Here is an 18,970-nt window from a genome sequence, read left to right as displayed (position 1 = left end):
GTTGCGGAACTAGTGTATGTGTCGTTGGGAGCTGGTTACAGGGCCTTCGCCTCTCCCTTCTCCTCCCTGCCAATCTTAGTCCGTATCCCCCTCTTCTCAGTGGGTGCAACGGGAGGGAGCTCCCATCTCCTGCAGTAGAGAAGGAGGCATCCATATCCACACACACCCACCCCAGGGCTCTGCCCCCTTCCCTCCCAGTCCTGAACATACCTAGCGGTGTAACAGTATGGCACTCCCATGCGTAGGACCACACAGTTCAAGGAAGGTGCGGCCATATTTTCCCAAAGGGAAAACAGGATGCTGCATAGAGCCGGCCAAAAACCCCTTTGTGTGGCTGCCCATGCAGAGCTGGCTTGACCGCCCCCCCCCTTCCCTCCTACAGGTCGAACTTCCTTTGTCCAGCACCCAGTGGAGATGAGCCCCTCGAGCAAGGAGCCCCTCCCCTTGCTGTTTTATAGCACATGGCAATTACAGGTTACATAACACAAACTTCTAAACCAATCAGATTCAACCTTTCCATATGTGGCTTTGTTTGTCACGTGCTTGTACTTCTCCGCTCCACATGTTGAGTTCACCCCTCTCCCCTTGGCCTTTCCTAGGCTGTTGCTAGGGTGGGGAGCCACAGCACGCTTCTTTATGCATACCTACTTTCCAAACCACATTGTGTTTAAAATGAACACATGCATACCCTTCAATCACCCACCGCAACAGCCCCGGACAGAGACCGGCCCCGCTGCCTCCAACTCCAGCTGGGTTGCACGCCCCTCATGAGCTGCGTGCCCAGCTGCTGGGTCCTGCTGCCTCCACAGCTGGGGCTGTGCTCCTTGTTGTCAGCAGCTGCCAGGAGGGAGCACCAACTCCAGCTTGCTCCTCGGAGGGCGTGCGGAGGAAAAGGGGGAAAGGGGTGTGAAGAAAGCTGCAGCCTTCCCCGCCAGACCTAGCTTGTAGCGAGAGGCAGAGCCGTTGGCTCCCACTTCCTCACGCCTTCCCAATCCAGAGAAAGCACAATGGTTTTACATAGCGACTCTTGGGCCAGACGGGTTTGTTCTGGCAGAGTGCATCTGCAGCATAGAGAGCTTGAGGGTAATTTTCCTTCGTTATCTGCTGTTCTTAATTATCCACTTAGTTAGCCAACAAAAATAATTAGCGGTTAGGAACAGGTCCCATGTGAAGAGAGATTAAAAAGACTTGGACTTTTCAGCTTAAAAAAGAGGAGACCAAGAGGAGGATAGGATAGAGGTCTATAAAATTATGACAGGTGTGGAAAAAGTGAATAAGGAAAAGTTATTTGCTTAGTCCCCGCAATATAAGAACTAGGGAATTACCAAATGAAATGAGTAGGCAGCAGATTTAAAGGAAGTTTTTCTTTACTCAGCGCACAGTCAACCTGTGGAACTCCCTGCCAGAGGATGTGGTGAAGGCTAGGAGTTGAACAGGGTTCAAAAAAGAGTTAGATAGATTCATGGAGGTGACATCCATCAATGGCTATTAGCCAAGATGGGTAGGAATGGTGTCCCTAGCCCCTGTTTGTCTAGAAATGGATGTCAGGAGAGGGATCGCGTGAGGATTACCTGTTTTGTTCGCTCCCGCTGGGGCATCTGGCATTAGCCACTTTCCACAGTGTCAGGGGGTACGCCCCTGACGGGGGCTGCTGAACCCCTTATACTGACCCGCGTCTCATTCCGGGCCCATACCGCACCCCAAAGTCCAGGCCCCTCTATCAGGGGATATATGGTATCAATGTCCCAACACAAAGTCCAGGCCCCTCTACCAGGGGATATACGGTATCAATGTCCCAACACAAAGTCCAGGCCCCTCTATCAGGGGATATACGGTATCAATGTCCCAACACAAAGTCCAGGCCCCTCTATCAGGGGATATACGGTATCAATGTCCCAACACAAAGTCCAGGCCCCTCTATCAGGGGATATATGGTATCAATGTCCCAACACAAAGTCCAGGCCCCTCCGGCCGATACACGCTGAGCCAAACTTTGTATCCTTGCCCTGGGCTGCTTCCTACCGCGCCCCGGTCCCCCAGGGGCCCCTTGTCCTCCGAGGCAGGACCTGCTGGGGCTGTGGGCAGGTTCCGGTCTCCGGGAGTCGGGGTCTGCTTCTTCGGTGTCTGGGTCCAGCACTGGCAGCGGCTCTAGTCCCAGCGGCTGCACAAACACTGGCCTGGCTTGGTCTCCTCCTTCCCCCAGCTGTCCTCCTGCCTGCTGGGCTCCCTCTGCCTTTATACCTGGCCTCTGCTGGGAACATGCCCAGCAGGGCCGGAAGGGCGGGGCGCTCTCAGCCAGCTGGGCCTGGGCTACTCCCCGCCCTGCAGTGCGGGGCCTGTTCTCCCCGTCACACGCCTTCCCCCTTAAGGGGTTGGTTAGGGTCTGATTTGATTTGGTTTCCTCTTCCTCTACCCGGGAAAAAAAATCTGCGTTCAGGTGTGTCCTACCTGGACGGTGAGCCACTTCGAAGTCGTAAGGCTGCAGCGACAAGTACCACCGCATTATCCGGGGGTTGGTGTCTTTCATGCTGTGCAGCCATCGTAGCGGGGCGTGGTCCGTTATCAGTTGGAAGTGGCCGCCCAATAGGTAGTACCGGAGGGCGTCTACGGCCCATTTCACGGCCAGCGCTTCCTTTTCGATCGTGGAGTACTTTTGCTCCCTTGGGAAAACTTTCCGGCTCATATATAGTACCGGGTGTTCTTCCCCCTCTATTTCTTGGGCTAGTACGGCCCCTAGTCCTCTCTCGGAGGCGTCTGTTTGAAGGATAAAGCTTTTCGCAAAGTCCGGGGGGGAACAACACGGGTGCTCCTGTCAACCTCTCTTTCAGAGTTTGGAAAGCTTGCTCGCACTCCGGTGACCACTGTACCTTTGTTGGCATGGAATTCCTTGTTAGATCTGATAGTGGTGCCGCCAGAGCTGAAAAGTCTGGCACGAACCGGCGATAATAGCCCGCTAGCCCCAGGAATTGACGAATCTGTCGCTTTGTTGTTGGTCTTTTCCACTCCTGGAGGGCTTGTACCTTGTCAATCAAGGGTCTTAACGTCCCTCTCCCCACGGTGTACCCCAGGTAGGTCACCTCTCTCCGCCCCAAGTGGCACTTTCCTGGATTTGCTGTGAGGTTTGCCTCCGCCAGGGTCTTTAGTACCGCTTCCAGGTGTTGTAGGTGCTCCTGCCACGTGTGGCTGTAGACCACTATATCGTCTATGTAGGCTGTGGCGTACAGCTGGTGGGGACGCAACAGGTGGTCCACTAGGCGCTGGAAGGTGGCGGCTGCTCCGTGCAGGCCGAAGGGCATAGTAACAAATTGGTATAGCCCAAAGGGGGTTGGAAACGCGGTCTTCTCTTTGGAAGCCGGGGTCAATGGGATCTGCCAGTACCCTTTAGTTAAGTCCAGCGTGGAGAGGTACCGAGCTTTCCCCAGCCTCTCCAGTAACTCGTCCACGCGTGGCATGGGGTAAGCGTCAAACCGCGACACAGCGTTGACCTTCCTAAAGTCAATACAAAAACGCAGGGATCCGTCTGGTTTCGGGACCAGCACTATGGGGCTGCGCCACTCGCTACGTGACTCCTCGATGACCCCCATCTCCAGCATCGCCTGGAGTTCCTTCTGCACCGGATCCCACATTTTCCTAGGTAGTGGTCGTAGTGGGTTCTGAACCTTCTGGCCGGGTATGGTGCTTATGTGATGGCTCATCATGTTCGTGCGACCTGGCTGGCTGGATAGGACATGGGTGTACTTCTGGACTAACCCGAACAGTTCCTCTTTTTGGGCTGGGGTCAGTTCCTCTCCCATGGTGACAGGCTGTTCCGTGCCTCGCTCCGCAGCCACCGGTCCCAGGTCATCCTTCGGGGGGCATGGATCAATCAAGAGTCCTTCCTGCGGTCTCCATTTTTTTAGCAGGTTCACGTGGTAAACCTGCAGGCCTTTCTTCCTCCCCGCCAGTCTCACCTCATAATCTACGGGCCCCACTTTGCGCACCACTTCGAAGGGGCCTTGCCATTTGGCGAGCAACTTTGACTCGTGGGATGGTAACAGCAGGAGCACCCTCTCCCCGGGCTCAAACGTCCGCAGTCTTGTCCCTCGGTTGTAGTACCGAGCTTGGATCTCCTGCGCCTGCAAAAGATTGGTTCGTGCAAACTCTCCTAATCTCTGGAGCTGTTCCCTGAGCTGTAACACGTAGGGGACGGTGCCCAACACTCGGGATTCTTGTGCCTCCCAATCTTCCCTCAGGAGGTCGAGTATTCCCCGGGGTTGCTGCCCATAAAGGAGCTCAAAGGGCGAGAAGCCTGTTGAGGCTTGCGGCACTTCCCGTACGGCGAAGAGTAAGGCCGGGAGAACTTTGTCCCAGGCCCGGGGGTCTTCCTCCACAAACTTACGAAGCATTGACTTCAATGTCTGATTGAATCGCTCCACCAAGCCATCAGTTTGTGGGTGATACACCGTTGTTCGCAGGGCTCGGATGTTTAACAGGCGGCATAGCTCTGCCATTAATTTCGATGTTACATTTGTGCCCTGGTCCGTCAATATCTCTTTCGGTATCCCTACTCTGGAAAACACCTTAAGAAGTTCTGCCGCTATAGTAGCGGCCGTTGTATTTCTCAGTGGCACAGCCTCGGGGTACCGGGTCGCATAATCCACTATTACCAAGACGTACTGGCACCCTGAGCGAGCTTTCTCGAGGAGCCCCACCAGGTCCAACCCAATGCGTTCAAAGGGGGTGCCTACCACCGGCAGGGACACTAGGGGGGCTTTAGGGACCCCCTTCGGGTTGGTGTGCTGACACTCGGGGCAGGATTCCCAGAACTCGCGCACCTCCCGATGGATCCCCGGCCAGAAAAACCTCTGGGCCACTCGCTGTAGTGTCTTCTCCCGACCCAGATGTCCGGCCCAAGGATTCGCATGACCCAGCTGCAACACCCCCTTTCTATACTTGGTGGGGACTAGGAGCTGCGCCAGTTCCTCCTCGGTCTGCGGCTCCCGGACCACCCGGTAGAGCCGGTCGTTGTGTACCTCAAACCTGGGGCCCTGCTGCCTTGGCGCGGTCCCCGGTTCCTCGTCCCGCGTCCCCTGGACCTGCTCCCAGGCGCGGCTGAGTGTTGGGTCCTCCTGCTGGTCCCGTAAAAAATCATTGCTACCTCCCAGCCACGCCGTCTCCTCCTCCTCTGCAGGCCGCCGCGGGGTTCTCGCCGGACCTGGCGTCCCTGCTTCCTCTACTGGTGCTCTGTTGGGCTCCGGGTTATCCCCCTGAGCAGCTATCGGCCCCGCCCGGGGCCTCCTTCCCCTTGCTGGTGGGTCCTCCTGGGCCCAGGCTCAGATTATCCTGCGGAGACCAGGCCAATCTCGCCCCAATATCACTGGGTATGCTAATCGGGGGGCCAACCCCACTCTGCAAATCTGTTCCCCACAGTCATCGGTTATTCGCACCCAGGCAGTCGGGTATGATCTTATGTCCCCATGTACACACTGCAGCAGGATGGGACCCCCAGCAGGCTCGGGATCCGCCACCAGGCTCGCCTGAACCAACGTCTGGCTACACCCCGAGTCTATTAGGGCCTTGACCCGGGTCCCTTCCACCAGTACCTCTGCCACGACCTTAGCCGGCCCACTTCCCCGAGCCCGGCGTCCCTCGGTCAGTACCTGGGTATATCCACAGTCCGCTATTGCCTCCGATCGCGCTGTCCCATCTCAGGGGGCTAGGCGCTCCTCGCTCAGCCGTTGTAGCAGCTGCTGCTGGTGCTCCATTTCTTCGGCAGCCCATTTCTGCAGCATCTCGCTCAGCTGTCGCAGCTGCTCCCGGTGTCTCTCTGTCAGTACTTCCAGCAATTTTGCGGGCTCCATCCCGCTATCGTTAAGACCCTGTCTTGGTTTACTAGGCATTCAGTTATCCCCTCAGTTCAGGGGTGTTCAATGCCCACATTCTCCACCAGGTTGTCAGGGGGCACGCCCCTGACGGGGGCTGCTGAACCCCTTATACTGACCCGCGTCTCATTCCGGGCCCATACCGCACCCCAAAGTCCAGGCCCCTCTATCGGGGGATATACGGTATCAATGTCCCAACACAAAGTCCAGGCCCCTCTATCAGGGGATATACGGTATCAATGTCCCAACACAAAGTCCAGGCCCCTCTATCAGGGGATATACGGTATCAATGTCCCAACACAAAGTCCAGGCCCCTCTACCAGGGGATATACGGTATCAATGTCCCAACACAAAGTCCAGGCCCCTCTACCAGGGGATATACGGTATCAATGTCCCAACACAAAGTCCAGGCCCCTCTACCAGGGGATATATGGTATCAATGTCCCAACACAAAGTCCAGGCCCCTCCGGCCGATACGCACCGAGCCAAACTTTGTATCCTTGCCCTGGGCTGCTTCCTACCACGCCCCGGTCCCCCAGGGGCCCCTTGTCCTCCGAGGCAGGACCTGCTGGGGCTGTGGGCAGGTTCCGGTCTCCGGGAGTCGGGGCCTGCTTCTTCGGTGTCTGGGTCCAGCACTGGCAGCGGCTCTAGTCCCAGCGGCTGCACAAACACTGGCCTGGCTTGGTCTCCTCCTTCCCCCAGCTGTCCTCTTGCCTGCTGGGTTCGCTCTGCCTTTATACCTGGCCTCTGCCGGGAGCATGCCCAGCAGGGCCGGAAGGGCGGGGCCCTCTCAGCCAGCTGGGCCTGGGCTACTCCCAGCATGTTAAAAGTGCTTTTGCGGAAAAGCGTCCGTGCCAATCTAGACGCTCTGTTCCGAAAACGTTTCCAGGAAAAGCATTTTCGGAAAATCATGCCAGTCTAGACGTAGCCTAAGATTCCCACACAACACATGGATGTAAGTGATGTGAAGTTGAAACATGACCAAGGCAACATCAGTTTCCCCTCCCCACTTGCCATTAGCCCACCACTTGCCATAAGCCAGGAATTCCACCTCAATGCCTGCGCTTTGTAGCGGGCCAGGAAAGTCAACAAAATTAAGCCACGGGAGGGCAGAAATTCCAAGGGAAAGGGCCCCTGTCATGGATAGGACAGACTGAGGCGATGGAGCCATGGGGCAGACTTCCGGTTGTTTAGATGAACAGAAACTCTGCATTTCCACACTTCCCAACATCAGTTAAGCTGATGCGTGAGGTAGCGGGGAACCAAAGTCCAAACGCACTGTAGCAGGGAAGACACCGGTTGAATCCACCTCCAGTTACAGGCTGGGGACCAACCAGTTAAGTAGTAGTTCTGCAGAAAAGGACCTGGGGGTAACAGTGGATGAGAAGCTGGGTAGGAGTCAACAGTGTGCCCTTGTAACCAAGAAGGCTAATGGCATATTAGGATGCATTAAGAGGAGCGTTGCCAGCAGATCCAGAGATGTCATTATTCCCCTTTATTCGGCTTTGGTGAGGCCACATCTGGAGTGTTGTGTCCAGTTCTGGGCCCCCCACTACAAAAAGGATGCGGACGCATTGGAGAGGGTCCAGCGGAGGGCAACCAAAATGATTAGGGGTCTGGAGCATATGACCTATGAGGAGAGGCTGAGGGACTTGGGTCTGTTTAGTCTGCAGAAGCGAAGAGTGAGGGGGGACTTGATAGCAGCCTTCAACTTCCTGAAGGGAGGTTCCAGAGAGGATGGAGAGAGGCTGTTCTCAGTAGTTACAGATGGCAGAACAAGGAGCAATGGGCTCAAGTTGTGGTGGGAGAGCTCCAGGTTGGATATTAGGAAAAACTATTTCACTAGGAGGGTGGTGAAGCACTGGAATGGGTTACCTAGGGAAGTAGTGGAGTCTCCATCCCTAGAGGTGTTTAAGTCTCGGCTTGACAAAGCCCTGGCCGGGTTGATTTAGATGGGATTGGTCCTGCCTAGAGCGGAGGGCTGGACTTGACGACCTTCTGAGGTCTCTTCCAGTTCTATGATTCTATGATAAGGGGATGGTTTGATGAGATAACAGGATCTTGGTAACTAATTGACCATTCATTATCAGTGGGAAATAGGTCAATGGAGGGATGATAGGAGTTACTATAGAGAACTTTCTGGGTGTCTGGCTGGTGAGTCTTGCCCACATGCTCAGGGTTTAGCTGATCGCCATATTTGGGGTCAGGAAGGAATTTTCCTCCAGGGTAGATTGGCAGAGACCCTGGAGGTTTTTCGCCTTCCTCTGTAGCATGGGGCACAGATCACAGCTGAAGGACTCTCTGCATCTTGGGGCCTTCAAAGTATTTGAAGGCTTCAATATCTGAGATATAGGTGAGAGGATTATTCTAAGAGGGGTGGGCGAGATTCTGTGGCCTGCACTGTGCAGGGGGTCAGACTAGATGATCATAATGGTCCCTTCTGACCTTAAAGTCTATGAGTCTATGAGTCACCCCTGCCCACAGATGCTGGTGCACCCAAATGCCCCCAAAGTGTAAAACTCACCTCCAACGCCAATCCAGTTGCGACCCCCATGTCACACCGGTGAGGGATAGCAAATCCACCAGTGGCACAGCCAGGGTGTTAGGCGCCTAAGGGGCAAAGGCAAAATTTGTGCCCCCCAATCATGTTACTAAGTATCTATTATTTATTTCTAAGTCAGCAAAAAGAAGAATGTAAACGGAAAAAAAAAAAGAACATTTTAAAAGTTTCTTCCCTAAGCTTCCAACTGGCCCCTAAAACACCTGGCTTGCCCTGAGGTGCTGCAATTTCTAGGCAGCCCCCAGGTGCCGGGGTGGGAAGTGGGAAGGATTCTGCTGCAGGTAGCGGGGCAATTACCCAGCGGGCTACCCCATGGTGCTGGGGGGACGCTGAGCCATGCAGCTCCACTAGCAAAGCCCTGCTTGGTTTCCCAAGGGGGAGACGGCCGCTGCCAGTGAACTGCCCCGGGCCCGCGGCTGTGTTCGCAGGCTGGGGCTGCTGGATTACACGCTGGGGGAGGGGGTGATTGGCTGTATTTAAAGCCCCCCCCCAACCCAAGCAGGCGCAGAGGGGGAGGGGGCAATATGCTCCCCTCTGCAACCTGGGGTAGGGCCAGGGGGCTGCTGCCCCGGGGGCTCTCTGCATGGGGATGTGCCCAGCCTGCTGGCGTGCTCCCTGAGCAGGGGGAGCAGCTGCAATCGGGGGGGATCCCTCTCGGGGTTGCACCTTGGGACGGAGCCAAGCAGCAGGACTCTCAGGCATCTCAAGTCCTAGTGTTTACGGTGGCAGGGACAGAGGGCAGGAAATAGGGGAAGGGCGGGGAAAGCTGGGGGGAAGTCCCCCCTCCCTCCAACGCCAGCTGTGCATGGAAAGCACGGTCCAGGCACAGAGTCAGGTCCATGTGTCTCAGGCCATGAGGCGGGGTTGGAAAACCTGGCGCACGTCTGAGCCCTACCCTGGGAGGAGAAGGGGGAGGGAGGTTGTACCACGTCTTCCCCCGCCCTCTCTAGTTTGGGGGCGCCCCCACAGCCAGGGAAGGGGGCACCGATGGAGGAGGGGTGGGCCGGAGGCAGGCAGGAGGCACCGGAGCTGGCGAGCTGAGGGATGACAGGGGGGAGCAGTCAATTGGCACCCCCTTAGCATGGCGCCCGGGGCAACAGGCCCCCGGCCCTCCCTCCTCGCTATGCCACTGAAATCCACTCCCACCACCGATGCACCCATGTCATCTGAAGAAATAGGCTGTGCCCCCAAAAGCTCATGATCCCATCTACAGGTTTTGTTAGTCCATAAAGTGCTACCAGACCAGTTGTTGTTTTCCTGTTACAGACTAACTCGGCTCCCCCTCTGAAACTTTTGAACACCCGTGTTCCCATAATATAAGAGCCAGCGGGCACCAAATGAAACCAAAGGACAGCAGGTTTAAAACAAGTAAAAGGAAGTTCTTCTTCACACCGCGCATAGTCAATCTGTGGAACTCCTTGCCGGAGGAGGTTGTGAAGGCTGGGACTAGAACAGGCTTTAAAAGAGAACTCGATAAATTCATGGAGGTTAAGTCCATCAGTGGCTATTAGCCGGTATGGGTAAGGTATGGTGTCCCTGGCTTCTGTTTGTCAGAGGGTGGAGATGGATGGCAGGAGAGAATCGCTTGATCATTCCCTGTTCGATTCACTCCCTCTGGGGCACCTGGCATTGGCCACCGCCAACAGATAGGGTCCTGGGTTGGATGGACCTTTGGCCTGACCCAGTCTGGCCGTTCTTATGAGGGCATCCCCTCCCCCCAACACACACCGGGATTAGAACCTTCCGCAGCTCATAGTTCATCTCGTCACACTGGATTTTTTCCAACGGAGAACATATCTGGTCTATGAATCGTATGAACTTCCTCCATCTGGTTCCTCCTGGGGCGGTGTATAAATAGCTGGCGGTCAGCCTCGCTCGATCTCTTCCTCAGGACGGTTTGGAAGGGGAAGCCGTAGTGACCGGTGTATGACAGCGACACGCCTGCGGCATACAGACCGGAGAAGGAGAGCGGCTTACGGAGCAGATTACTGAGCCGGGCGTGCAGGTGGGATCCGGACAAGAGTTACCGGCAGAAGCGCTTTAGAAAGGGGGGTCATTTTTTCTCCCTGCCCGTGTCGTGTAGTGGGAGAAGAACTGGGTGAGAGGGAGGGGGGGCTTTACAGATCTCTTCCTGCCCTAAGCCTCTGGTGGGGGGGGAGCTCTCCTGCACCCCCCCATCCTCCCTTCTTGCCGCACTAATCGGGGTGGGGGAAAGGCTCCTGTCTGGGGAGGGTGAAACTGGAGAATCCCTCATATCTGCCCTGCACTGTTTCAACCCCCCCCCCCACACACACACTTTTGGAGTGATGTTGGGGGCACCCCTGGCTTCTCCCTTAAATCTCCGGAGTTTGGGGGGGAGCGATCCTGGACACCCCAAATCCTCGCCTACTCCTGCACTAGTCCTGGGGGGTGCTTTGACAGGCACCTGTATTGGGGGGGTGAACCTGGGAACCCACCCTCCTGCACGACTGGGGCGCTCCTGGGGCTCCCCCCTTCGTGGGCTGGAGGTGGGGGGGACCCCTGCCCGGGAAGGAGCTATTACTGGGGATGGGGATGGGGCCGGGGCGGTGGCTTCCATGCTGCTCGCCTGAGTCTCATCGCCACCACCCTCCCTGCTCCTGCCTCGGGCGGCAGCTAAACCGGCCACCGCTCCCCGCTGAGCCCACAGGCGGAGGGGAGGAGATGGGGCCGTGTGGAGGGGGAGGGGGCGCTGGGGTGCAAGTGCAAGGGGGAGGGGCTGGGCTACATGGGGAGGAAGAGGGGCTGGGGTGCAGGTGCATGGGGGAGGGGCTGGGCTACAATGGGAGGAGGAGGAGGGGCTGGGGTGCAGGTGCAAGGGGGAGGGGCTGGGCTACAATGGGAGGAGGAGGGGCTGGGGTGCAGGTGCATGGGGGTGGGCTGGGCAACATGGGGGAGGGTGGGCTGAGGTGCATGGGGGAGGGGCTGAACTACATGGGGTAGGGGCTGAACTACATGGGGGAGGGTGGGCTGGGGTGCATGGGGGAGGGGCTGGGCTACATGGGGGAGGGTGGGCTGGGGTGCATGGGGGAGGGGCTGGGCTACATGGGGGAGGGTGGGCTGGGGTGCATGGGGGAGGGGCTGGGCTACATGGGGGAGGGTGGGCTGGGGTGCATGGGGGAGGGGCTGGGCTACATGGGGGAGGGTGGGCTGGGGTGCATGGGGTAGGGGCTGAACTACATGGGGGAGGGTGGGCTGGGGTGCATGGGGGAGGGGCTGGGCTACATGGGGGAGGGTGGGCTGGGGTGCATGGGGGAGGGGCTGGGCTACATGGGGCGGGTGGGCTGGGGTGCATGGGGGAGGGGCTGGGCTACATGGGGGAGGGTGGGCTGGGGTGCATGGGGGAGGGACTGAACTACATGGGGGAGGGTGGGCTGGGGTGCATGGGGGAGGGACTGAACTACATGGGGGAGGGTGGGCTGGGGTGCATGGGGGAGGGGCTGGGCTACATGGGGGAGGGTGGGCTGGGGTGCATGGGGGAGGGGCTGAACTACATGGGGGAGGGTGGGCTGGGGTGCATGGGGGAGGGGCTGAACTACATGGGGAGGGTGGGCTGGGGTGCATGGGGGAGGGGCTGGGCTACATGGGGAAGGGGTGCAGGTGCATGGGGGAGGGGCTGGGCTGGGCTTATATGGAGAAGAGATGGGACTGCAGTGCTTGTGGGGAGGGGAAGGACTAGTCCGGGCTGCATGGAGTGGGAGTCGGGGGGGATGGCTATTATGGAGTAGGAAAGATCGGGGGGGGGTAGGTAGGGCTGGTTGGTTTGTTTGTTTGTTTGTTTGTTTGTTTGTTTGTTTTAAAATAGATGTGCTCCATTGCCAGAAAAATAATTGAATCTGTGGTTTTGATCCCCCCCCCCCCCCCGGCTCTAAAGATGTGCATTCTCGCTGCATCTGGGGCTACCTCCTATTAAAATTGCCAGTGCCCAGCTAAAGGTGTGAGTCAGGGGACAGTGAGCCAGCTGCGTGATGGTCTCAATATGTATCTCTCTAGCTACTCTTAAGCCAAGTTAAACACAAGGCGTCCTGGGTGCCTTGGAGCAGGGATGGGGGAACCTCTTGTGGGTCGGGGACCATGGATGCACAGAAAAATCAACTGAGGGCGGCACACAAGTGAGAGGCAACCCCCCTCAAACCCCAAATCAAGGCAAAAAAACCCACACCAAAACCCTTCACTGACATGGCCCCCTGGGAAGGAGAAAGATGCTCCGCACATTCTCCTAGGAGGGCCTAGCCCAGTAGATTTTGTGTGCTCTAGCACCACAGTGGTGTAGTCGGGGGGGTCTGGATCCAGGCAAATCAGGGGCCACGTGTGGCCCCCAAGCCTGAGGTTCCCCACCCCTGCCTTAGAGACTGACCAATATATATTGCATCATGAGCTTTCACGGGTAAACCCATTTCTTCAGATGAGCGTGATCAAGAAGTGGGTTTTGCCTGTGAAAGTTCATCGGTTAATCGACAACACTATTCCATCCCAAATTTGAACATACCGGCTACGTCGAGACTGGCATGATTTTCCGGAAGTGCTTTTAACGGAAAAGTTTTCCGTTAAAAGCATTTTCGGAAAAGCGCGTCTAGATTGGCAGGATGCTTTTTCGCAAAAGCACTTGTTGTGGAAAAGCATCCGTGGCCAATCTAGACGCGCTTTTCCGCAAGAAAGCCCCGATCGCCATTTTCGCCATCGGGGCTTTTTTGCGCAAAACAAATCTCTGCTGTCTACACTGGCCCTTTTGCGCAAAAGTTTTTCAGTAAAAGACTTTTTCCCGAATGGGAGCAGCATAGTATTTTCGCAAAAGCACTGATAATCTTACATGAGATCGTCAGTGCTTTTGCGGAAAGTCAAGCAGCCAGTGTAGACAGCTGGCAAGTTTTTCCACAAAAGCAGATGATTTTACAGAAAAACTGGCCAGTCTAGACACAGCCACCCCGCAAGGCCCATAAATACCCCAGAGAGGCCATAGTTTTGATACGTCTCAAGTACCAATGGATGAAGGACGGGGATTAGATATCACATTTATTACACTGCAAAAAGCAGCGGGTGTTTGAGACGCAAAACAAGGAACCACTGGTGTCACTGGTCCTTAACGGTGTCCTATATCTGTGATTTCACAACAGTGACAAAACTTTGGAGACGATCTGAGGCTGGAATCTCTGCAGCTCATTGGAAGGGATTTTGCTGACTCTGGTTCAGCGAACGAGGAAGCTCAGTGCATGTGTCACTGTTTATAGCTCGTGTGCCTTGCAGAAAGAGGACCCAGGCGACGAGTCATTCTGAGGGCAAATGGGTGAGTGTCTTACTGTCAGTGAAAACTCAGAGGAAAGAATTGTATTCAGCAGCCGTCACCGAGGAAGCCTCTTAATTGTAATGGACGCTTGGCCAGAGGAGACAAACTAGATACAGTCATTCCTCACTTCACGTTCTCCCAGTTCACACAGTTTCGTTGCTTATCTATTAGAGCACGTGCTTGCTAACTGGTGTGCAGTGTTCCCTTATATTAACATCATTGGCTACCTGCTTAGTCCACCGCGTGCAGGCTTTTCTGGAAAAACAGCCTGTCTTTGAGGGGTAGCCCTATCAGCTCCCCTAAGTTCCCTGTAAGAGATGGGCAATAATTTTTGTAGAGGGGCCATTTCACCACTGGGGTAGTGGTTGCAGGCCAGCCCTGGAAGGGACGGGGCATTAGCTGGACGGGGCGGTTCCCTCTAGGCACCACAGGCACGGTGGGAGATGTCGTGCACTCCCCTGTGGGGCGGGGAAGCATGGGGGGGTCTCTCTGCTGCCCCCATGCTGCGGGGGCAAAATGATGAGGGGTTTGGAACGGGTCCCATATGAGGAGAGGTCAAAGCGACTGGGACTTTTCAGTTTGGAAAAGAGGAGACTGAGGGGGGATAGGATAGAGGTCTATAAAATCATGAGTGGTGTGGAGAGGGCCGATAAAGAAAAGTTATTTATTAGTTCCCTAAATAGAAGAACTAGAGGACACCAAAGGAAATTAATGGGTAGCAGGTTTAGAACGAATAAAAGAACGTTCTTCTTCACACAGCGTGTTGTCAACCTGTGGAACTCCTTGCCAGAGGAGGCTGTGAAGGCTAGGACTATAATAGAGTTTAAAGAGAAGCTAGATAATTTCATGGAGGTTAGGTCCATAAAAGGCTATTAGCCAGGGGATAAAATGGTATCCTTGGCCTCTGTTTGTCAGAGGCTGGAGAGGGATGGCAAGAGACAAATCGCTTGATCATTGTCCCCCCTCCCAAAAAAATAGCAGCAAAACTTGTGGTGGGATTGATGGGGGGGGGAGTGTGGCTGGGTCGCCTCACGCCCCCCCTTGAAGTTCTTCATGCCCTCTCGGGGGGGCACACCGCTCCCCCTCCCCCAGTTTGGGGAACCCATGCTCTAGGGACTCCAGGGTAAAATTTGTCAAGCAAAAAATGTTTTAAAGGGGGTGCAAAATAGACTCTGTTTCTTTAAGAGGGGGTGAGGGAGTGCTGCGTTCTCGCAAAGCCCTTACTTTCACTTCATGGATCCCCGGGGTTCAACGGAGCACCCACTGGAAAACACTGCTATAGAGATATAATGTGTCTCAGTTTCAGAGTAATTGCAACTGTATCTCTCCCCCTGCCGCCCCCATGGTCTGTAATGCCTTCATCCTATACAAACAAGAATCACATGCTAAATACACTAGGAGTCACGCTTTACACGTATGGTACCCTAGTAACAGGCCACAGTCCTTCCATGAGGGTTGGAGTGTGAGCGGCAGAAAGATGATCTATTGGCTGGGTCAGAAAGTCTTCCCCAAATCAGTTTAAACCCAGCCTTTTTTATATCAAAAGCCCTTTCTTTGTTGGCTGATTTCTCACTGATGTATCTGTTCATGCTGCCAGCTCTGGAGGTCTGTGGTTTGATTCCTGGTGACGGGGTATTGCCTTCCCAAAACTGGCCATGCTCTGACCAGCTGGGGTGGTGCCTTTGCTTTCTGTCTCTCCGGCTGGATGGGAAAGGTCAGGCTGCAGCCCTGATCTCAGTTGGAGTCTCTAGAACAGTGTTTCTTAAACTTTTTGGCTACGTCTAGACTGGCATGAATTTCCGAAAATGCTTTTAAAGGCATTTTTGGAAAAGCACGTCTAGATTGGCAGGATGCTTTTCCCGAAAAGCACTTTTTGTGGAAAAGCGTCCGTGGCCAATCTAGACGCACTTTTCCGCAAAAAAGCCCCAATCGCCATTTTCGCGATCGGGGCTTTTTTGCGGAAAACACTACTATGCTGTCTACACTGGCCCTTTAGCGCAAAAGTCTTTCGGAAAAACACTTTTGCCCGAACGGGAGCAGCATAGTATTTCCAGAAAAGCACTGATGATTTTACAGGAGATCGTCAGTGCTTTTCCAGAAATTCAAGTGGCCAGTGTAGACAGCTGGCAAGTTTTTCCGCAAAAGCAGATGATTTTGCGGAAAAACTTGCCAGTCTAGACACAGCCTTGAAGTGTAAGCTTCAATGTGAATTTAAAAAGTTTCTCTAACTTTTTAAGACCAAGAACACCAAGCAATCTTTTTTTTGTTTTGTTTTGTTTTGTTTTAATGGGGAACACCAAAGACTTTTTTTTGTAGCGCAAAACAAGAAAATAAAAACAGCCCCCAGGGAAAATTTGTCAAGCAAAACAGCAACAACAAAAACCCCCAACCATCAGAGGAGGACAGCCTTGGGGCAGGATGTCTGGCCAGGAGGGAACTTGGGGCAGGCAGGGAGGGTGCAGGAGGGGACTTGAGGCAGGGAGTCAGAGCAAGCTGGGAATGTGGGGTCTCGGCAGCAGGAGGGATGTGAGGGGGGTTTGGGTGCGGGGTCTTGACATGAGGGGGGATGCTTAGGTGGCTTGGCACCCTGCTGCAGCAGGGAAAGCCTCCACGGAGCACGCTCTTGTCCCTCGGGGGGGGGGGAGGGGAGCTCAGTCCCGTCCCCCCTTCTCCCCCCCCCAATTCAGCAGGGAACACAGCGCAGCAAGACCAAGCTACCCGCTGGTGGGGTGGGGGTGGGAGTAGAAACCCCAACTGTCCCCGCCAGATTAAACTCTGCCACTTCCCCCGCAGGCTGGGGAGGGGCACAGGGGAGAGAAAACAGCAGCACATGGCGGGGAGGCAGTAGAACCCAGGTGTGCCCCAGGGCGGGGGGGGAGGCCACAGAGCCTGAGCCGGGTTCCCCGCAGACGGCAGGTTTAAAACGCTGAAGTTCGGGAGCAGCTCCTCAGCTCTGGCCACCCCTCCTCCTCCCAGCTGCAGTGGCCTCTGGAAAAGCCTGCGGGCTGGGGGAAACGGGGGGGGGCAGCCACAGCGGGAGCTGCCAACGGGCTCCGCAGAATTTTTCTGGTCTTTCCAGGGCATGCCTCTGACGGCCTCGCGGTGTACCGCCGAACACAGTTTTAAGGCACGCTGCTCTAAACAGAACTGGAAACCAGCCAGTATTATTTGCAGCGTAATTGTAGCTGCGTTGGTCCTAGTACAGGGGTTCCCAACTTTTTTCGGTCCCTATGCCCCCTTGGCTTTTAGTAAACCTTCCCGTACCCCCTATTCAATACGAAAGGCGATACATTCTAGACTCAAGAATCCACAACTTTTTTCACTCACCACTACTACTTTGGGATAGTGATAGAAATGGAGCCGTGTCAGTCTGGGGTAGCTGAAACAAAAAACAGGACAATGTAGCATTTTAAAGACTAACAAGATGGTTTACTAGATGATGAGCTTTCGTGGGCCAGACCCACTTCCTCAGATCAAATGGTGAAAGAAAATTGTCACAACCATAGATACCAAAGGATTTTTTAACTGTATCCTTTGGTATCTATGGTTGTGACAATTTTCTTCCACCATTTGATCTGAGGAAGTGGGTCTGGCCCACGAAAGCTCATCATCTAGTAAACCAGCTTACTACTTTGGGAATATTTCAATGAGGATAATCTAGTTATTTACCAACTATTCCCCGTGTCCCCTTGACAAGCTTCTCGTACCTCCTGGGGGTACGTGCTCCCCAGGTTGGGAACCCCTGTCCTAGGATATTAGCCAAAGTGGGAGAGGTTTTATTGGATCAACTTCTGTTGGCGAGAGAGAAGCTTTCGAGTTTACCCAGAACTGACAAGCTCTGTGTAGCTGAAAGTTTTATTTTTTTTCACCAAGGCTGTGTCTACACGGCAGAGAGGTTTTTTTGTTTTGTTTTGTTTTTCAGAAAAACAGCCATTTTTCCAAAAAAGCGTCCCTTACGTCCACACTGCAATCGTGTTCTTCTTTCGATTTACTTTCGGAACAGAGGGGTTTTTCCAACATTGGGAATCCTCTTTATACAAGGAAGAAGCCTTTTTGCGAAAGAGGTGTGTGTGGACGGGGGAAAAGGGAGTTCTGTCGAAAGAAGAGGAAAGAGGAAAAAGCACTAGTGGCCACTCCATCTATAGTAATCACCGCTTATATGTGAGATAGCGTCCATTCGGAGCAGACGCTCTTTTTCGATGAAGCAGATGGCTTTCTCAAGGTGCTTGGGCAGTGCGGACACTCTCTTTCAGAAACGACGAGGAGTCCTGTGGCACCTTATAGACTAACTGAAGTGTAGGAGCATAAGCTTTCGTGGGCAAAGACCCACTTCGTCAGATGCATGCTTATGCTCCTACACTTCAGTTAGTCTATAAGGTGCCACAGGACTCCTCGTCGCTTTTGCAGATTCAGACTAACACGGCGACCCCTCCGATACTCTCTTTCAGAAGAAGTTTTCTTGGAAGAGCTCTTCCAGAAAAGCTTCTTCCGAAAGAAGCCGGCCGTCTGGATGTGGCCTTGCAACAGAAGTGGGTGCAATAAAAGCTATTACCTCACCTACCTTGTGTTACTTGCCATTTCCACTATCATTTAGATCATGAGTTCCCAAACTGGGGGGGGGGGCGTGAAGAAATTCCAGGAGGGGGCGCAAGGCAACCCAGCCCTACTCCCCCTCGGCAATCCCTCCCCCCAAGTTTTGCTGTTATTTTTGGTTTTTGTCCCCGGTCAGTTCCTTTTTTTTTTTTCCCCTCAACAAGTTTTGCTGCTATTTGGGGGGAGGGGAGGGAGGGTGTGAAGGTGTCTCAAAAATCAAAAAGGGAGCATGATGCCGAAAAGTTTGGGACCCACTGATTTAGATAATGCCAGTCCCTCAATGAGCACTCGTTGTTTTCTCTTCCTATTTTAGCTGATGTTTCTAAGTGCTGGTTTAAGAAACTCACTCTCCTCACTGTGGTCCTCTTCATTTTGATCATTATCATCATTGTTCTGGCAGGTGAGTTCTCTGTAGTTCTTCTCTGGTCTCCTGTGCTTCCCATTTTGCTTTGGATCTCACACACTCTGACTCTCCCCAGCCTCCAGCTTCCACTCCTTGGGTCCTTTCTACTTCACCTGCCCTTTAAATCAGCTGTCAAGTGGTCCCCTTGGGGGACCATCCTTCTGCCTCCTTTACTGCAATGAAAGGGTTGCAATTTGTTGAGATTTGGGGAGGGGGGCTAATTTTACAGTGCGACTCCTTTTTTTTCTGCC

General features: G+C 54.5%; 1 long non-coding RNA gene across 1 annotated transcript; it reads left to right on the top strand.

Annotated features, from left to right (window-relative positions):
* Positions 1-10,316: 10,316 nt before the first annotated feature.
* Positions 10,317-18,714, top strand: LOC102459000 (uncharacterized). Its single transcript, XR_012898500.1, has 3 exons — positions 10,317-10,426; positions 13,554-13,723; positions 18,630-18,714. It is a non-coding gene; the product is annotated as an uncharacterized LOC102459000 (long non-coding RNA).
* Positions 18,715-18,970: the final 256 nt, after the last annotated feature.

This window comes from Pelodiscus sinensis, chromosome 32 (assembly GCF_049634645.1).
Source record: "Pelodiscus sinensis isolate JC-2024 chromosome 32, ASM4963464v1, whole genome shotgun sequence".
NCBI lineage: Eukaryota > Metazoa > Chordata > Testudines > Trionychidae > Pelodiscus > Pelodiscus sinensis.
Note: the sequence above shows the minus strand (reverse complement) of the source record. Positions and strands in the feature narration are given on the sequence as shown.